Genomic DNA, 19635 nt, shown 5'->3' with positions numbered 1-19635 from the left:
AATATGCTGTGAAGCCAAAACCCACCCACCAGGCAAGCAGCAGAACACGTAGGCACTTAACTTCTCCAGAGCTGAGGATATTTATCACTTGGTATGATATTCATGTGGCCTCACTAGCTTCTGGAACAGCTCTGCTCTTAACATTTGAACAATTTATTGCCTAATTATTTCATCTGCCCTTTTGAAGAGTCTCTCCGCAGGACACTTTTTGAGAGTGAGAGTACAAAAAGTGGGCCCTTGGAAAGTCATCCCACCCATTGAATTAAAAGCCAAATAACCTTTTATCAAATGCTTTGTGACCATTTAAAATATTGAATTTGTATCTTAATCATGGAGTTCAACAGGAATATAGCCAGTGGGAAGGACTTAATTACAAATGATATCTTTCTCATGGTTATCCCACAATCCCAAGAGATGCTTTAATGAAGTTCTGAGCCCTCAGACAGGAAAGGTCAAACAGCTTTCCTCCCCACCCCCATCCACAGAGTGCACCCTTTCCCCTAGCAGATGTTCAGCCAGGTATAATATTAGCCTGAGGCAAAAATTCCAGGAAACACAAATTCATGGAGAAGTTCTCTGAAATTCAGTAGATAATAGAGCAGCCTCTTTCAGAGTTTGAAAAGGAGATGAATTTAGATAATCTCCATTTGAATATAAATGTATATTTCATTAGAAGTATAATATGCCAGAAGGAATACCACTCTGCTTGCAAATTTATCACATATTAAAGATTCATGATATTTTATATCGATATTTTTTAAATGTTGAAAATGTTCCTGCTATGTTTATACTATGGACATATTTAAGTTTGCACTAGGTTAAACCAGATGAATTGCCTTTTTTTGGTAGGTCAAAAATGGTTGAATATTCGATTTTATCTAGTTCAACCCAATTACTCAAATTGTCTTACAATTAGTAAAAGAATGTAAAGTTAGATGTTATTAACACTATTCTGACCTATTTTTCATTCTTAAAAAAATACTTTTGCTTTATGCTAAACAAGGTATATTCAATATCCATTAGCTCTAAATTGGTATTTACTTTTCCAGAACTTTGATTTTCCACTTGAATTTCTAGACTGTATCTTGAGCACTTAGCCAGACAATTTAAGGTAAAACTTCACATGAATTTTAAGTACATAAGCCATTTTAAAAATTAATGTTGAAGAAGATATTTGGATTTTTCCTTGTAATTTAACAAAGTTGGTCTCCTTATCTTCCAAACGTAAACAAAACACCTCATTATGCCATGAAAGACATGTTTCTGAAATTGAGCAGGATCCTGGGGGGGGGGGGTCCTCCTGGGTACAAATCCTTTCCCTGTCCCCAGTTTCTTGTTTGTAGGAAATAGGTTTCATTCAGCCTCCTGGATCTTACCTGAGTTCCAAAGGGCAGATTCAAACAACAGCTAATCAGGGAATGAGGGTATGCAGAAACAAGGGAGGAAGAGTCAAGAAGCAATAGGGTAGCAATGGGGCAGAGGCCCAGTTCCCAACCCCCCAGGAATATGTGTAACACTGTCTTTGAGTTCTTCTTCAGGAACTAAGGCCTTCAGCAAGGCAGAGACTGGGAACTTTAGGGAGACCACCAGATTCCAGGAAGCAAAGCCCTGTCACCTCACCACCAACCATCAGCAAAAAGTCACACACCTTGCAGCCCTCACCCCAACTTTTGCCTATAAAAACTTCTCCCTGAAAACCATCAGGGACTTTGGGGGTTTTGAACATGAGCCACCTATTCTTCTGGCTTGGCCCTTCAATAAAACCTTCTCTGCTCCAAACCCCAGTGTTTTTTGGCCTCACCATTCATGGGGCACACAAATTAGGATTTGGTAACATTTCCACAGGAATTATTGATGTTAATAATTAGAAAGAATCTTCACACACAGTAGACTTTGGTATGAGTTTCCTTGAAAAGACATTCGGATCTTCTAATATTTTTCTAGGCTTCTTGGTGGCTTAGTGGTAAAGAATCCGCCTGCAATGCAGGAGATGCAGGTTCAATCCGTGAGTTGGGAAGATCCCCTAGAGGAAGAAATGGCAACCAACTCCAGTATTCTTACCTGGAGAATCCCATGGACAGAGGAACCTGGTGGGCTACAGTCCATGGGGTCGCAAAGAGTCAGACACGTCCTAGCGACTAAACAACATCTTAACAGGTTTAAGTACTTGAGATTAAAAACACTGTACTGGGAATCTTTTAACAGGAGCTAGTTTGGGGTTGCGCCCCACAGGCCTACAAGTCTTGTCCATGCCAAGCCTTGACCTAAACAAGAGCCTGGGGTCAGCGCCAGAGATATCAGCAGTTTAATGGCTGGGGAGAGAGAATCTTACATGTTAGAAGGAAGGTCCTGGAGCAACACCATGGGTGGCAGCAGGCAGCACATGGCGATGGTCTTCACTCCAAGAGCGGGGGAAGGAAGGGGAGGTCACTAGTTTTATAGGAGGAATTGAAATCAGGTTGGCTCATTAGTTACCAGGGAAACCAGCAGAGGCACATGCCCCTCACTACCCCTTTAATAAGCTCTGCTGGTGGAGATATTTTGATCTAAAGATTAGAACAATTCCTTGCTGGAGCTAGAGGCACATTTGTAGGAGGATCTCTCAAGTGAGTAGGGTTTAAGTAAAGAAGAGTCCGGTCCAGCAGGGGATGTACAGAAAGCAGGAGAATAGCCATCTTAGTGACCGCACTAGTAACTAGCCTATCTGAGAAGGTAGGAGCTAGGGATGGGGAAGGATTGATGAGATAACTCTGAAAGCCTAGCTCAGATGGTAGGGTTTTACCTGAAACTGAAAAAAGACAAAATTCTAACTCACTGTGGAGTGACTAAATTGCATAGCGGGTGGTTTTTTGTAGCTAATAAGCAATTTCTGAAGAGAATGCATTATGTGCTCTTAATGCTGTGCTGGAATACCTGTATATGGCTGGAGAAGACTGCAAAATAAAGAACAAGTGCCCGAGCTGAACCAGCTGATCTGACTTACTGCCCAGGCAACTCCCAGAAATTAGGTGTTAAACTGAGGGAACAAGATCAGTATTCAAACATATTTATATGATTTCATAGCCGTACATTTGCTTTTAACTCCAAATCCTTTATGGTCCTCAAAGTGCATACCATCCTGAACATTTACAAGAAACAGCATAAAAACTCTTTTCACAGTTGAAAGGCAGAGATGTATCTTATTTTTACTGGCAGTTAATGTGGGACCTACAGCAGAACAGCTGTCTCGAATAGCCACGAGATCAGTGATATAAAATTGCCAAGTCCTGAGTGGCCTGTTCCCGGTGAGGGCAAACAGAAAAACTGAAAAGGGGGCGCCCACGCCCAGGTTTTGAAATGACAAGAAAGGTGTTGAGTTGTCTGTTGGAGGATTCGTTTTTAATTATTTCGCGGCGAATATAACTAGTCTTCCTTTATGAGACTTTGTGGGTGTTTCGTTTGGCTGCGGAATAAAATCTTTCCAAGAGGCACACATTAATTTACCCGAAGACCCGAATGGCAAGGGTGAATCTGGGGGCAGGAACCGGTGAAATACAGCGAGGGGGGAAAGCTGGAACGAAGCCTTCTTATCTTCTTTTTAAGACCTCTTTCCCGCCTCTCTGGTAAGAGGAAGCAGCCAACCCGGCTTAGAGTTTATCTCCAAGACAATAGCGCCGCTCGCCGCCTAGTGAAGGGCTCCGACAGCGCGCGACGCCCGCCTCGCGCCCTGTCCCCCCGCCGCACCAGTTGCACTGTCCCAGGAGTCGCCACCTCCACTGGCGTGCCTGCCACTGGGCCCCGTGGCTCACCTGAGCCCTGTCCCATCGATGCCCCCATCCCACTGGCGTATCTCCCCACAATTCCCCCCCCCCCCCACCAATCCCTCTGCTCCATCAGTCCTCGGGCTCTGCAGACGCTCTGCCCTTCCTTTGCACCCGTTGAGCGGCAGCGGTCGTGAAGAGCCCGCAGCTCAGCCTGCGCCTCCTAAGCCCGCGGGCGAGAGAGGGGAGCGCGGCCGCGATCCCCGGGACGCCTCCGAGCGCCCAGAGCCCCTGGTGCCCTGGCACCCCAAGCTCTAAAGCGAAATGGCCTGCGTCTCGCCTCCTCCCTGGCTAGGGGCCTCTCGGGCTTGTTTGCTTGTCCTCATCCCCGGGCCAGCCCCGCTCCCTCCTCCCGGCGGCTGCAACAGCCGTTTGCTTCCTGCGGTGTGTTTCTTTTTTTCCCCCCTCCTAGGCTCCATCAAAGGTGGCTCTGTTATTGAAATATGAAGCCGTTTCCTCTCCAAAACCCTTGGTTACTCAAGGCGGGAATCAATGGACCTATATACTGTCCCAGAAGTTATAAATAAATGCCTGTTTGTTCAGGAGGCGTTTTCCCGCGTGTCCTAGCATCTTCCCCAGTGGTTATTTTAGGGGTGCTTGCGCGCGCGCCTGTCTCCATGTATGCGCGCGCGCGCTCTGTACCCATCTGGTTCTAATCCTGGGTATGGATCCATAAGCCAACTCCACCCATCCTGTCTGCCCTTCGCATTCTTCACTCTATAAATAAACCCAGGTTCTTTGAGCTTTGTCACCCAAGGATACAATAGCAGTTGTTTGTTAAAGGAGAATTAAATTCAGTATAAATACTGCGTCCAGTAAACAAGAAAGCATACTTCTGGCAGTGTGGGTGAAAGGGCACCTTACGTTTTGGAAGATTTATCCGCTGTTGTCATAATTACCTGTCTACCTGATTACCCTGGATATACCTTGGGGAGAGGGAGACGGGAAAGCGAGGACCTCTCCTACTTTTGGATCTTCATTTTAAGCAGAGGCTAAGAAACAAAGTCAAAATTCACTGTCCTGGCTTGTCTGCCTCACCCCGCTGCCCCACGATCATTCCACAGCCCCTTGCCCCATCCCCTCTGGAAGACCCAGGAGGTGTGCAGTGGCGGGGGCTTGTGGTTGTAGCTCCCGCTTTGCCTGAACCCCTGAGCGGGTAACTCCGGGATCTGAGCAGAGGGAAAGTCATCTAAGAGGCTGCTGTTCCAGAAGGTCTGGGCACAGAGCTGCCCCTCCCTTCCTCCCTGAAGTTTGCATGAAGCGCACGTTAGGCTGTAATTAGGGGATCTGGGAGGAGAACTTTCCTGGTGACGCTGCTTTGCTTTTCTTCTGCTCTTGGTGAGAAAGTGCCTCCTTCTTCCCAGGAGCAGGACCTCTGCCATCCAGCGCCACAAAGAGACATTCTGCGCGGCACACGCACACACACACACACTCACACACGCACACACACTTGCCCAGAGACAAACTTAAGGTGAGGGGAAAGAGCGCTGGCTTCACTTGATCTCCAGGCTCCAACTTCAGCAGGACTTGAGAGCATCTGAACTCCTGGATTTTAGGACAAGGTAAAAATCCCCCCCCCCTTTTTTTTTTTCTCTTTGGGTTAAGCCTTGATTCCTTTAAGATTTCAGATAGCAATACATATCATAATTTATGTATACATTAAAATAACTTTTCTTAATTTTCTTTTGAGTTTGACATGACATCTCAACTTTTTTTTTTTTTTTTTAAAGATTCATATTGTTAGATAAAATACTGTTCAGCAGTAAACAAGCTCAGTCTAGACTGGGGCAAGGAGGAAGTCCAGTATCCCAGATTTCGCTGATGCTACTATAATCTGGTGGATGCATGGTTTCCAAGTGGCAGTTTTCCATGTGTATTTCAACAAGCATTTTTATAACACCTGAAAAAAAAGGATAGTATAGGCTGAAGGAAATGCTGAGGAATGGCAATGTCCATTCCAGATTTATGAGTTTTCTTTTAGAGACTATGTAAGTTTATGTGAAAAAGAAAGTTATTGTAATCACATAGGTAATATCTGTTAGAGTGACAGTCTTTGAGATGTTACTGATTTTGGTCCAGGCTTCTCAACTTAATTGTGAAATTAAGATCACAGAACTATGATGCTTTTTGTATATAGAATGATTTTGGTGGACAATTTTAATACACTGAAAAAAATTCCTTTTAAGTCGTGGTTGGTAAGGTTACTTTTAAAAGTTGCTTAAATGAATGATTTGTGTGAGACTGTTTACCACCCTGAGTAAATCTGAACTCTCTGGGGTTGAAATGAAGTTGTTTTCTTCCATTGACTATGACTGTTGTGTTCCAAATAAGATGGTTTATTATTTTGAAAATAAGTTATTTTATTTTCATTTACCCCTGGAAAAATACACAAAGTGGCCAGTACTTCGGGAGTTTTTAGTATGGAAAGTGTTCCTGTACACGTTCCAGTGTGATGTCATAAAATCAAACATACTGGCTGGCTTCTTGGAAGCTAACGGTTCTTAAGAAATAAAGCCTGAGAATTAATTTCTACATGAAATGTAATATTTATTCATTACAAACGTAGTTTCTGGTAACCATTTCTATTTGATTATTTCAGTGTACTAAATTTGCAATCATTTTACACACACTTCAGCGACTTCAATATTTTAATGGAATCATAAAATGGGAATATTGTTTTACCAAACATACATCATAGTCATTCTCTTTGGATAACTTTTAGTTTGATGTGTCTTAAGTTCACTTCCATTACTTTTATGAATAAAGAAGTTTTTCTTTCATTCAATAAAATAGAAACTTTGCCAAAGGTGGTTGGGCATTTATTTAAACCTTAGTCTTCAGTCACTTGGGGCTATCTGTTCTTGATAATTTCATTTTTAAGTGAAGAGAATAGCTATATATTTTGGTAATCTCTTCACAAAATTGGAAACAGATTAAAAATGGGAAAACTAGATAAGAACTAATTCTGTTTAAACATAACTTAATGAGCAAGAGAAAACCAATAAGCTCCAGACCACTGGTCTCCAAAGAGAAAGTACCCAGAGGCCAGTATTCCAAAGGGGAGTGTTCAGTGGGCCTGGGCTTTCTATCAGAAACAAGCAAGAAGAGAACATGGTGTTCTTATAAAGTGAGCCATTTATTGTCTGCTAGGCCCTGAATCTCAGAGGAATGACTGACACTGTAATTTAGAAGAACTGAAGATACTTTCACAGAGAAGAATCAATTCATTATATCCCTAGTGGTTTCACTGCCTTTTCCTTCCTTTGGGAGCCGGTAACACATCCAGGATAAATACATTCGGCGAACGAAGATGCTTTATGAATAGATGGTCTACTAAACAGTCCTGCCTTTTAGCATCTTGGGTGTGGAATGTTGGTATTTTCTGAGTAGTTGAAGAAGTCTTTGACTCTTAAGGTAGCACAGCCCTTGGTCTTTGTAAAGATGAACAAGAGGCATATTCAGGAAATAACTGCCTTTTTTGGAACACCCTAATACTGGTTTTCTTTTCGTTTCCTTCTGAACCATGCATGTCTTATTTTCCAGATTACAGTTTTAAAATAATGGTATTCACAGCCAGTTAAAATTCCAGCGAAATGCAGAGCAAATTTGAAAACACTTTTGCATTGTCGTCTTCTGTTGCCTCTAGTTAATTTTCCAACCTCCTGTATTCATTATCAGTAGCCATAGTACTTAGCCTATGATATTTAAATGTATTTAGTCTGTTAAGTAAAAGTAACAATATGTTGTTGGGGTAAAATGGAAAGGGATGGAAACTTAAATGTTCTTAGGATTGTAATCAATAGTGTTTAAGGAGGATTACAGGAAACAGCTGGTTAAACAAATATTAAGTGTAGAGTGGATGCTATGGTATAAATTAATAATGCAGCTCTTTATTTACACTATGAATGGGAGGGTCTGTGATGGTTCCATGTGGGAAGCGTAGTCCCTGTCTGCCACCTAGTGGACAAATTGAAGAACGCTTTCTCACCAGCCTCTTGGTAAAAAATTCTGAGTTCCATTCAGTTGACATTGAACACCAACTGCAGGCCATACGTTGGGGTAGGTGCTCAGAGTAAAAAATACAGCAAGTGACTTTTGCATAATTTAAAAATTAAGGCATCACTTAACAGTTGATTAAACTCCTGGTGGTTGCATTAAAAATTAGTTTACTCTTTACTGGGTAATATCATCAACTTTCTGCCTCCTTGAGGATAACAGTAACTCACTTCTAATCACAAAAGAGTCAGACCTGACTTAACAACTGAACAACAACTCATCGCTAATACAGGATTTGTCTTCTGCAGAGATGTCATGACCTCGCTTAAAAAAAGAGTGGGGAGAGTTTGAATCTTGAATGACTTTCCTACATGGAAAATTTACTGTTACTAATTTTAAGTGGATAAATAATAATTAGCTTAAAAGGTTAGCACACAGATACTAGCACATATTCTTTAGATTTTTTTTTTCATTTAAGGATAAGAGTAAAAATTGCTTTTGGGTAGTGAGGTAAGTTTTACAAAATATTGCTCTCAGGGACTAATAATCAGCATGTAGAACAACTTTATACCTGTTATTCATATGTAGTTTTGAAGCAGGAACATTGTTTCTATTAAGTTGACATGATAGATTAAAATCTTAAGAACAATTAGAATGAAAGCCATTGTCGGAAAGAAGCATCAGGAATCATAGGAGATTGATCCATCAGAATATTGCACTGAGACTTTTGAAAAACTTTGCTCCAGGAGATATATGAATTATTACTCCAAATGGCTGTTTGCAAGATATATGACTTAATGGCAACAGTGTTCAGCACATCAGCATTAATCAAGCCAAGTTCTGAAATTCAGATTGGAAGGGAAAAAATGCCTCGGTTGGGGGAAACCATGATTAATTTGTTGCTTGCTGAGCTCTGGAGGTGTAATCCACAGATCGAGTTAGGCCTGCTGGTGTGGAATGGAAGTTTCCTGTTTAGGGAACTTTGGTTTTGTGTACAGCAACGAGACCTACGCTGTGAAAGGAGAGCTGCTCATTAAGTCTGTCTTCATTAATGCCACAAAATTATAGCCTGACTTGATTGGAGGTAATGGCTGGAATCAACATCAACAATCATGTAAAATAAAGCATATTATCTTAATTTTTATGTCCAATGAGTTATTATCCACCAGAAACACAGCATTCTGTTAACAATTTCATCTGATCATCCTTGTGATTTAGCATGAATCGTAGACTCATTCTAGTGAGAGATTGCCTAAAAAGTCAGAGGTCCTCAAAGTGGAAATTTAGTCATGGATTGGAAAACTGTTACAAGAAGTTTTAATGATTTCAGGTGACCTGATACTAGATAAGAAGAAACTACAAGAGAGAATCAGCCAAGCTTTCTGAAATGTGCTAATATTACTAGGTTCTTGGCTGTATTGCAGTGGTTCCACATAATGGCTTTTTCCAGTAATGGAGACCTGAAGCGGGGCTTGCTGGGCCTGAAAAGTTCTTAACTATGTTCAGACTAAAACCAGGATTTGTTTAAAATAGCAAATGTTGCTCAAGTATTTTGAGCTTCTATTAATTGTTTTATAGTTAGATAGGGGAGTGGTATCTGAGATGGGGGTATTGCTAGAGGGCCAGGAGGCTATTTGTAAAGTAAAGCAAAACAAAAACAAACAAATCAAACTCAGAATTTTCCAGAAAACTTAGAAAAATTACTATGTCCCAGTCTTGCAAGGGCAAGGGCAACAGAAATTTCCCATTTTGTTCAACCTAGCTTAACCCAAAGAGAACAAAATTGACTTCATTTGTTCCTATACTCCAGTCACTATATTCCAATTCCATTTACTGTATCAAATAAAATCCAATTAAGCTAATAACATTCAAGTATTTGTATGGTAAATCTGGATTTTCCACAGCTTTTCACAAAGTTTTATGCATAATGTTTCAGCTTAGTCTCTACCTACTTGATGTGAATTTTCCTCATTTTTGACTCAACTGTTTGGAATTTGGGGATCACCCCCAATCGATCATTCCTGCATTCATTTGTTCGTTCAACAAAAACTTATTGAACACTTGCTATTTGCCAGGCACCGTGCTAGCGCCACATGCTAGCCTCTTTACTCTATCGATACCAGAAAATTGATACTAAAAAAAATCCAAAATTCCACACTGAGGATAATGAATGGAAAGCACTGTGAGATCCTGATGTATATTTTGAGCAACAGAAGCAATCAAAATGTCCTCACCTCATAGTTTTCGTATTAGGAGAATTTTGAGCAGGCATCTTTAAAATCATTTTCCCTTGTTTGCCATCTCCTAGCTAAGTAAGAGCCTTGTTTCTTGGTTGTGTGGGCACAGATGGGCCTGAGAAGGCAGCTCTGACACTCCAGAACCCCAGGAGAGTAAGGGTCCCAATAATCTGTCTCTTTGGTTGGGCCGGAAAAGCAAAGGTTCATTTGCACACTGTTGCTGTCCACCAGTTTGGAACTAAAATTCAGCATGAGCACCATTTGCAAATGCTTACCATTTGCACCAGGCTCAATGCTAGGTGCTACAGTCATTGGCTCAAGGAGTTCATAATCCAGTGGAGAAGACAGACGGACACACCTCATGAATCACAAGTAAAATGTGCCAAGTAGCTGAAGTTGGGCTTCCTAGTCTCCTAGGTCTGTTTCCTTGGCACTTATCCTAACTTTCCACCCAGCCTCTACCTCCTAAACTTAGCCTCTTGCTCTCTGCCCCCCACCCCCAGGGAATCTGATACTTCTCTGTTTATTGATTTCTTGACTGACTGATTACACCCAAGTGTGAATGAGTTTCACTCATGCATTTACATTTCAAGCCTTTTATCTCTGTAAAGTAAATGTTTTGTTTTCTGTGGAAAGAATTTCAAGCATCTGGGGGCCTTCCCATCCTTACACCACAGTGTGTAATTAAGCTGATTCAGGCCTCCATGGTCTTCAATCTCTGTTATCCCCATTCCATATGTGAGGCCAGAGAGATTCCCTCAAGGCCTGTTTCTAGAAACACACAGGATCTTGGGTCCAGTTAACCCCTGGCCTGATCAACCTGTCCTTCCACCCTCCCCTCAGTGCTTTGCCCGGACACAAACTCCCCTCCCCCGTTGCAAGGGGCATCATGACCCCTCCTTTTGAACCTTCCTGTTCTCTTTGCTTGAGTCCTCTTAGCCCTTAACTACCAAGCTTGGGTGGCTGCCTCTGGACAGGTAAACCACTTATAGCTTCTCATGTTCTGTTGTTTGAGCCCTTATGTCACCCCAAATACAGCGACGGAGCAGTGAGAATCCACATATGTGGTCCAGAACTCCTCTGAGTCAAGTTACTGAAGGAGGAAGACAGGGATAGGCTATAAGACAAGGACAGGTATCAGCCATCACGTTGACAAAATGGATCAAAGCCAGCATCTTTCTAAAATGTATGCTGAGATACTTTCCAATGGATTTTGAGAAATTTCAACATCTATGCTGATTATAGATTCTGGAAAACTACTTGGAAATAAAACTGAAAATTTGCCTTGGCTTTTTAAAAGTTACACCGATCAGAATCATTTGTTTAAATATTTCCCATTTTATAGTTGATATAGGGCATAAGGGTAGTCATGTTATTAGTTGTTTCAGATTTATTTATGTTTTTCTTAATTATACTCCTTTGATTACGCCACCACTGATGCTCCTGTAAGATACTGGGCTGGTCTTATAAAGATGTGTTCATCACTTTTTAAATTGCTAGGACTAATGACCCAGATTGAAAGACTTTGTTTCCTTCCCCTTCTTCCCTGCAGTCTAGAGGAATGTGACCTTTGACCTGCATTATTCATCTCGCTGGAGGATATGAATGCCTAAGGTTCAGAGTTGATGTTGTTCTGCTGTTGTTGTTCAGTCACTGAGTTGTGTCTGACTCTTTGCAACCCCATGGACTGCAGCATGCCAATGGCCTGCAGCATGCCAGGCTTGGAGTTTGCTCAAACTCATGTCCATTGAGTCAGTGATGCCATCCAACCATCTCATCCTCTGTCGCCTCCTTCTCCTGTTGCCCTCAATCTTTCCAGCATCAGGGTCTTTTCCAGTGAGTCAGTTCTTCGCATCAGGTGGCCAAAGTATTGGAGCTTCAGCTTCAGCATCAGTCCTTCCATTGAATGAATATTCAGGGTCGATTTCCTTTAGGATTGTCTGGTTTGATCTCCTTACAGCTCAGGGACTCTCAAGAATCTTCTGCAGAACGTTCAGTGGGCGCCTTATAAATGCTTCCAGTTGTTTCCATCAGTGCCTAGCACTGTGCTGAATGGGAAGCTTGAGGGGTTTCCCTGCCTTCTCTTCCAAGTGTCTGTATTTCAGACATCTGAACACCTCCCAACCCCAGGCCATTCTCTGACTCTGCCTGTGTTTCCTTATCAGTCTTATTTTTACCTTTTAATGCCATTAAAATCGTAAACTCTTCTCAGATTTAAAAATATAATTATTGGTATAAAATAATGTAAATAAAATTAATTGATAATTTTAATAAATTTCTAAAGTTAAGGCAATTGAGGCTGGAGGAAGGAAATGAGTTTAGAAAGGACATGGAACAGTAGACACACGATCTAGTAAGGATACTCTGATTGGATGGGGGACAGAAGTTGAGATTGTGTGAATGTCTGAAGGGCAGAGGAGAACAGGAAGAGAACTGCAATTAACTAAGATTGGGAATAAACGAAGAATAAAATTTTCTGGAAGTAAACTGTAAGTCTAATTTAGGAAGTGCTCATGGGACAGCCAGGAACTCATATCAGTTAAATGTACATACTTAGGCAGAGCAGAGAAGTCATGGCTGGAATAGATATTTGGAAGTCTTGAGTATTAAAATGATATTTGAAGATCACACAGAAGAGAAAGGAGATCATTCTAGGGAGGAACAAAGGGAGAAACAGTTGATCAAGGACCAAAACCTGGGGGGGGCGGGGGGCAGAATGGTAAGAATGACTTTGCCATGATTTGTACACGATTTTAACTTTTATTTTATCAACGATAAATGGCTACCAAGATGAATTACATCAGTGTCTTATTAATCCTTATACTCACAGTCTCAGTCAGTCCTCTGCACACAGAAGGTGCCAGGCATGCTTGTTGATTAAACAAAATTAAAATGGCCTTTCCGAGCCTTCATGCTCTAATGACAGATTTTCATAATGATAACCCTGAATGTGGGTAAGACCCCAAAATGTCTGAATTGCAGTTATTTATTCAATTTTGTCCAAAACTGAGCTAGCTTTAAATATATGTTGTCGTGTTTTGTTGTTTGAAAATCAGTAATCAATGTGTGGTGTAGATGGTAATTCACCAGAGTGCTTGATTAACCCTAGCCCATGTTGTTTAGCTTAACATATAAATGAGTTCACCACAGAATGCAGCCTAGTTCAAGTCCATTTATGATTCTTTTCCTTGGTCCTGAAGACATCTGAATAGTAGGTCAGATTTGGAGCCCAGAATCCTGGATTTCTCCACAGCTTGCTTTCCCCCCACCCCCCAATTCTTCTCCCTCTTATTGCTCCCTACTTGGGGTACCACATAAAATATAATGAGGAATTGACTAATTTTTAGTATACATATGTCCCAAATATTGTATGGTACCATACTTATATTAAAGAGATTACTTGCTGTTTAGCTGAAGTTCAAATTTAACCGGGTATCCTGTACTATCCATTGGCTAAATCAGATAACCATACCTACCTCCATTTGTGTCGCTATAGCTAGAATATGGCAAACAAGAGTTTCTTCATGAGATTTCTGAATGCTTTCCTCCCAAAGGCCAATGAATGAAGTTACTAAGTGTATGTTCACTAGTGAGATAAATGTATTAAAAAGATACTATAAATAAAATTATCTAACTACAATATACCAATCAAAATGCAAATTTATAAGACATTTATAGCTAGTGTATGATATACCGTGTGTGCTTAGTCACTCAGTCATGTCCAACTCTTTGTGGCCCCATGGACTGTAACCTGCCAGACTCCTCTGTCCATGGGGATTCTCCAGGCAAGAATACTGGAATGGGTTACCACGTCCTCTTCCAGGGGATCTTCCAAGACCCAGGGATCAAACCCAGGTCTCCTACCTTGCAGGTGGATTCTTTACCATCTGAGCCATCAGGGAAGCCATATGAACAGCTATCTTAAGAATGCCCATAAATGTATATCAGTGATCATGTCTTTTGTTGTTAAGTCACTAGGTTGCATCCAACTCTTTCATGACCCCATGGACTTTTATAGCCCACCAGGCTTGTTCATGGGATTTCCCAGGCAAGAATACTGGAGTGGGTTACCATTTCCTTCTCCAGGGGATCTTTGCCACTCAGGGATCGAACCCATGTCTCCTGCATTACAGATGGACTTTTTAAGCACTGAGCCACCAGGGAATAGGGACATCATATGTCTTAATCTGTTTAAAATATTTAAAAATAATGTACATATTTAAAAATAAAACTTTTTAATTTTCACATCTTCCAATTGGCAATAATGATAAAACAAATAATTACTTTTAAATTAAAAGGCATATATTTAGAAACATTTATATAATGTAGTGGCACTAGTGGTAAAGAGCTCACCTGCCAAGGCAGGAGACATGAGAGACCCAGGTTTAATTCCTGGGTAGAGAAGATCCCCTGGAGGCCGCCATGGAAACCCTCTCCAGGATTCTTGCCTGGAGAATCCCTTGGACAGAGGAGCCTGGCGGGTTACAGTCCATAGTGTCGCACAGAGTCGGACACGACTGAAGCGGCTTAGCATGCACGCACTTATAATGTCCAATGGCTATAAACTCTTAAATGTTCTACCTGCAGAATATCTGGTAGGAATCTTTCCCCGTGTTAATTATGTATCATAGTGTAGTTGTGCTGCCACCTTGTGGCGCTTTGAGGTATGACTCAATTGAACTCGGTCCATTAATACCTTATACCAGATTGACAAATTGGTCAGTGTTAAAATTGTTTCTCACGTGATTAATATTTTTCATTTCACACACAAATACCACATACTTTAATACCAAGAAAAAGCCCTCAAGCAAATGTTTTCTAGGAATTTAATGTATTATCTGCAGATTAGTATATCATTTGAGATAATCACTAAATTATAAGTCAATTAGTACTATACTGATTTATGTATTATGGGTGAGTATAGGTTGTATCTGCCCAAATGTTTGATCTACTTGACCTTTAAACCTGAATTCCTATAAATTCCTTGAACTCAATATGTCCAAAATTAAACTAATTATCTCCCTTCTTCCACGCCTGTTCCATATAATCTCTATATAAATACCAAGACATTTAATTTATTATACAAACAAGGACACTTTTGAAAGTGAAATGGGGTGAAACTTAGCAATTACTTCAGCAAAACAGGTATAAACCAAGACTGTCTCAAGAAAACCGGTCTTCTTATATATAAATTAATAATCATCAAATCCCAGTCACCCAAAATAGGAAATCTGGAGTCCCAGACTCTGTTTCATCAAATTGTCCTGGGACCTCCATTGCACACTTCTCCGTTTCTTCTACCTACTTCTTCCCTTTCATCTTCACTTGCTTCTCCACTGTCCGTCACACTTGCCAACGTTCTCCTTAGCCTTGTCCTGTTGTCTGCAGAGGGACCCACCAGCCCCAAATCCTTTTTCAGGATACATCTAACAGTCGACTTCCTCTGCAACTGCTCCAAACTGCTGGGAACTGATGGGCAAACTCATATCACCCTGTAGAACGCAGCCACTGAACGACTTCATGGTGTCTGACTTCAGCCGGATCATTAATGCTATGTGGCTGTTCTACCATATTGCTTGAAAGTTTTTGCTTTTTCCCTACAGCAGATATCCAAGCCCCCCTGATTGGCACTAAAAAGAGAAACCATCTGTAAAGAACCCTCTCCCTGTCTTGCCACCAAAACGATCTCCTGACTTTTCCCTTCTGATAGGAAAAAACGGGAAAGGATCTCTCTACCTAGCTTCTAAGCATCTCAGGCAGACCTTGCCCCTTGAGCTCTAGATCCTGAATCCTCCAGTCTTCAGATGTTTGCTATCGTGCGTGCTGTGTACCAAGTCTCTGCAGTCCTATCCAATTCTTTGAAACCCTATGGACTGTAGCCCACCAGGCTCCTCTGTCCATAGGATTCTCCAGGCAAGAATACTGGAGTGGGTTGTCATGCTCTCCTCCAGGGGATCTTCCCAAACCAGGGATTGAACCTGGGTCTCCTGCATTGGCAGGTGGGTGGTTTTTTTGTTTTGTTTCGTTTTTTTATCATTAGTGCCACCTGGGAGGCCCCCATATTTGCTGTTAATTAGGCTTTTTTTTTTTTTTAAGATTCCCTGGAGGAGGACATGGCAACCCACTCCAGTATTCTTGCCTGGAGAATCCCATGGACAGAAGAGCCTGGCAGTCCTTCCAGGCGCAAAGAGTTGGACACGACTGAAGCGACTTAGGATGCACGCAGGCTTTTTTTTTTTTTTCTCTTGTATCCCTCAACCTCTCCCACTTTGGTTATATCTTCCTATTGGTATTTTATCATGGTCATATCTTTTTGGCCTAAACTTAGAAAACATGCCCTAGTCTCACATGCATCCTATCTACCCATCTTTCTCCTCCTCAGAGCCAGACTTCACAAACTCCCTCTGCTCATTGTCCACCCCTTCACCCGTCCACTCCTCAGCCCACCACAACCTGCTTTCTCCCTTCATTCCACCGAAACGCTCACCAGGGTCACCAATGATTTGCTTGTTTTCGGTATGTTTTCTTAGTCGCATTTCATTCTGGTGACCATGTTCCCCTCGCCATGATCTCTACCCTTAGTTTTGTGACAATGCACTCCCCTGGTTACCACAGACTTCTTTTCCAACTCCATCTCGGCCTGTTCCAGGCTTCCAAGGGCCCACCTGCTTCCTGGCAGCTCTGTGCTCTGATAGCTTCAGCCCGAGGCGCCCCACCCTGACCTCCACCTCCTCCCTGTCCCTTTCATCTACTCCTCCCTGTGACACACACCTGTGTGCAGATGACATCCAGAGCTGTATATTTGGCCCAGAACTTTCTCCTGAATGTACAGACCACAAGCCTCTCACAGCTAGGAAGTCAGCCTGCCATCTCAACTGCACTAATCCCAAGTCAACTCTTTTTCTCCTAAATTTGAACTTCCCTCAATTTTATCTAGTTTAGTAAATGGCACCATTTTTTCTTCTTTCAGTTTTCAAAAACAGAAACATGGGAATCATCATGTAGACTCTAGCCCATAAAAATCTCTTGGATATATACACCTGTTTTTAAAAGTCTCCATTGGTGGTGGTGGTGGTGGTTTAGTCGCTAAGTCGTCCAACTCTTGGGACCCCATGAACTGTAGCCCTCCAGGCTCCTCTGTCCATGGGATTTTTCAGGCTGTGGTGGATTGCCATTTCCTTCTCCAGGGGATCTTCCTGACCCTGGGTCTCCTGCATTGCAGGCAGACTCTTTACCAACTGAGCTATGAAGGAAGCCCACTAAAATCTCTATTGTGAGTGAGTGAGTGAGTGAAGTCGCTCAGTCGTGTCCAACTCTTTGTGACCCCATGGACTATAGCCTACCAGGCTCCTCTGTCCATGGGATTTTCCAGGCAATAGTCCTGGAGTGGATTGCCATTTCCTTAGTAAAAGCCTTATCCCTAATTGCCAGCTTGTCTTCTTACATGCCTGTAAACCTTACCCATTGGTCTCTGCATCTCTAGTCTCGCTGCTTTCTAATGCATTCGCCCATGCTTCCCTTACCAGCCTCATCTCTCATCTAGCAGTGAATCCCACACCCCAGTTGACAGGATCAAATGACCAGAAAAATGAAGACAGTAGAAACGGATCAATAGCTCTAAATATTAGAGTTATCAGATGCAGATTTTATGTTTCTTTTAAGAAATTGGGTCTGAAGAATTTTAGCAAAGAACTGGAAACTACTGAAAATGATTCATGTAGAAACTCTAGAACTGGGAAAATGTAATAACCAAAATTAAGAACTCAATACATGAGTTTACAAAATAATTTAGACACACTGAGGAGATGATTAATAAACTGGAAAGTAGTTCTGAAAAAATAACCAGACAGAGACATTATAGAAAAAGGATGAAAGATCCTGAAGGGAAGAAAAGTGTAAAACGTATATGGGGTATAGACTGGTGTCCCAGCAGGAGGTCAGCAAGTAGGGCAGAAACAATCTTTTCCAAAGAATAGCTTGTGACTATCCCTGTCAGGGGTTCACGGAGCACTACAAAGCCCAACAGGATAAAACCAGAAAAGAAAGAAAGAAAGAAACTTACAGCCAGGCATGGTACAGAAAAACTGCTGACAGAAACAAAGAGAATATTAAAAGCTTCCAGAAACAAAAGACTTTAGATAGACTAACAAGTAGCGAAATTAGCGAGTTGGAAATTTTGCTTCTCTTTTCACTTTAGGAAAATGCCCAAAAGCAGTGGTTTGGCTTGATCATATTCTGGGTGGATCTCATGCTCAGCCTACTTTCTCTGAGACGAAGTCTTCAAGCCTAGAGAGATACCACCTGGTGACTCGATTCCTGCAGTCTGTGTTCAGATGCTGTACAGTTCTGTTGCTACCTAAGAAAACTCTGGAAGCAATTTGGGAGGCTACTATCTTTATCACTATATAATATTATTTTAGATTATAAAGAAGAAATAAATATGACTGAGAAGTTGATTTAAACCATATAAATATATATATATATATTCAGCAAAGTGATCGGTTATACACATATGCGTTCTTTTTCATATTCTTTTCCTTTGTGGTTTATCACACGATATTGAATATAGTTCCATGCACTACATAGTCGGACCTCATTGTTTATCCATCCTATGTATAACATATAATAGTTTGCATCTGCTAAACCCAAACTCCCAGTCCTTCCCTCCCCAACCCGCCTCCCCCCTTGGCAACCACAAGTCTGTCCTCTATGTCTGTAAGCCTGTTTCTGTCTTGTAGATAAGTTCATTTATGTTATATTTTAGATGCTGCAAATTAGTGATATCATATGGCATTTGTCTTTCTCTTTCTGACTCACTCCACTTGATATGATAACCTCTAGATCGGTCCATGTTGCTTCAAACGGCATGATTTCATTATTTTTGACGTATGTCAGGCATTTTACAACCTTATACCTATTTAAGGCACTCTTGACAGCCAAAGTAAATACAGATTTATCACAAAGATTCTGATTAATTAAAAGCTCCAGAATATTTCTCTTCTCTTCTCAGATATTGGAGTTCTATCTACTCCTCTAATTCTTTGCTTGGGCCCTCCTTTCAGGCAGGAATCCTGTACCACATTATCCTTCCCACCTGAATTATGACACCCACTATAATCCTTAATATAAGGACTCCTCTAAGCAATCTGACATTGTACTGCTAGCTAGAATTTGTCACTTTTCTCTCAATTCTTCCTTAATTTTTTATTTGCATCATCATTACTTACATACTTTTCTATTTCTTATACTGTATTTCATTGTTGAAATGTCTTTCTTCTTAGTAGATTGTTTATCCATCTGATGTCCTAAAGGGTTCTGACCCGAAAGGTTAGATTGGGAATCAGAGTTCAAAGGACTTAATCGGTTCCAGTGTTCCACCCACTCTAGGAATCCCTTGTGTAATATAACTGACAGATGTTTGTTGATCTGCTTTAACACCTGCAGGGGCAAAAAGCACTGGTATTTCACAGGAAATTCATTTCACTTTTAGAGGACTTACCAAGAAGTTCTTTCTGACATTGCACAAAATTGGCTTCCTTAACTTCCATCCATGTGTTCTCATTTTGCCCTGTGAAGTTATATTGATTAAGTCCAATATCTTC

At 41.4% G+C, this 19635-nt stretch overlaps 1 protein-coding gene and 2 long non-coding RNA genes across 15 annotated transcripts in view; 1 reads left to right on the top strand and 2 right to left on the bottom strand.

The window, feature by feature from the left end:
* The window catches only part of LOC147369907 (uncharacterized), a 230195-nt gene extending 227765 nt beyond the window's left edge, over window positions 1–2430 (bottom strand). For all 13 annotated transcript variants that reach the window (XR_015168085.1, XR_015168084.1, XR_015168095.1 and 10 more), the window contains exon 1: window positions 2333–2430. This is a non-coding gene — a long non-coding RNA (uncharacterized LOC147369907). The remainder of the gene's footprint in view (window positions 1–2332) is intronic.
* A 2685-nt stretch (window positions 2431–5115) lies between these two features.
* Window positions 5116–19635, top strand: part of HAPLN1 (hyaluronan and proteoglycan link protein 1) — a 79094-nt gene continuing 64574 nt past the window's right edge. Inside the window, exon 1 of the mRNA XM_086412881.1 lies at window positions 5116–5362. The gene's annotated coding sequence lies outside the window, so the exon portion shown is untranslated. The remainder of the gene's footprint in view (window positions 5363–19635) is intronic.
* On the bottom strand, window positions 5479–19631 carry LOC147369906 (uncharacterized). The gene is made up of 2 exons (XR_015168083.1): window positions 19533–19631; window positions 5479–5700 (listed from the first exon to the last, which is right to left on the bottom strand). It is a non-coding gene; the product is annotated as an uncharacterized LOC147369906 (long non-coding RNA).

The sequence above is a fragment of the Bos grunniens genome, chromosome 7 (genome assembly GCF_055505025.1).
Source record: "Bos grunniens cultivar Pamir isolate PY7600 chromosome 7, Bosgru_T2T1.0, whole genome shotgun sequence".
Classification (NCBI taxonomy): domain Eukaryota; kingdom Metazoa; phylum Chordata; class Mammalia; order Artiodactyla; family Bovidae; genus Bos; species Bos grunniens.
This window is presented reverse-complemented; position numbering and strand designations above follow the sequence as displayed.